The sequence below is a fragment of the Mesoplodon bidens genome (genome assembly GCF_964165515.1).
Source record: "Mesoplodon bidens genome assembly, chromosome: 19".
Classification (NCBI taxonomy): domain Eukaryota; kingdom Metazoa; phylum Chordata; class Mammalia; order Artiodactyla; family Ziphiidae; genus Mesoplodon; species Mesoplodon bidens.
In genome coordinates, this window is record NC_138179.1 from 9981808 (window position 1) to 9982640 (window position 833).

Sequence of the window (833 nt, forward strand, 5' to 3'; positions counted from 1 at the left end):
GAGGAGGGAGGGGGAGGGGGGTGGTTCGGGCAGTAATGCGAGGGATGGGGAGCGGCAGATGAAGCTTCCCTCGCTCGCCACCGCTCACCTCCTGCTGTGCGGCCCTGTTCCTAACAGGTCGCAGCCCAGGGCTTGGGGACCCCTGTGACAGAGAGTATTTAAGATGGATGGTTGGACCAGATCTTTAAAGTCCCTTCCAACACTTCTGTGATTCTATGATATAAAAGAATTTTATCAGAAATTTCGCTAAGAGCCAAACATTTACATTTGCCTGTAGGGATGCTCACCTATGAAAAAACAATTCATCAGGTTGATTTTGGCTTGCCTGGAGGAAGTGAGAAGGCAACCAAGGCAAACTAACAGCAGAGGAGAGGACCCATCCTGCTGGATGCCTGCTTTTTTCCCTCCTGGTGGATATAAACAACACCCACAGGGCCTCTGCTTAGCAGAGATCACACAGAAAAAAAAATGGTTTCCCTTCTTCTAGAGGAAGAATTTGGGTTTGGGTTAGTAGATATTTTATTTTGCAGTTAACAAAGACTAAGGGGGCTGTCTGTGAACCATCTGCTTCCAGGGTGCTAACTTCAATGTAGGTGGCTGTTTTCTGGTCTGGGAAGCAAAAGGAGGTTGACCACAGTTTAATATCTCACAACAAAGTTGTGAGAAAACAGTAATATCAAAGATGATTTCCAATGTTAAAATGTATCTCCAATAATCTATAGCTTTGAAGAAAATTTTGTAATCTCTGGAATTCTTGTTAACGTTAATGTAGAAGCAACATTTCTGTCCTAATTATTTATTGGAACCCCTTTCTGTCATTGTTTGGGGCGCAG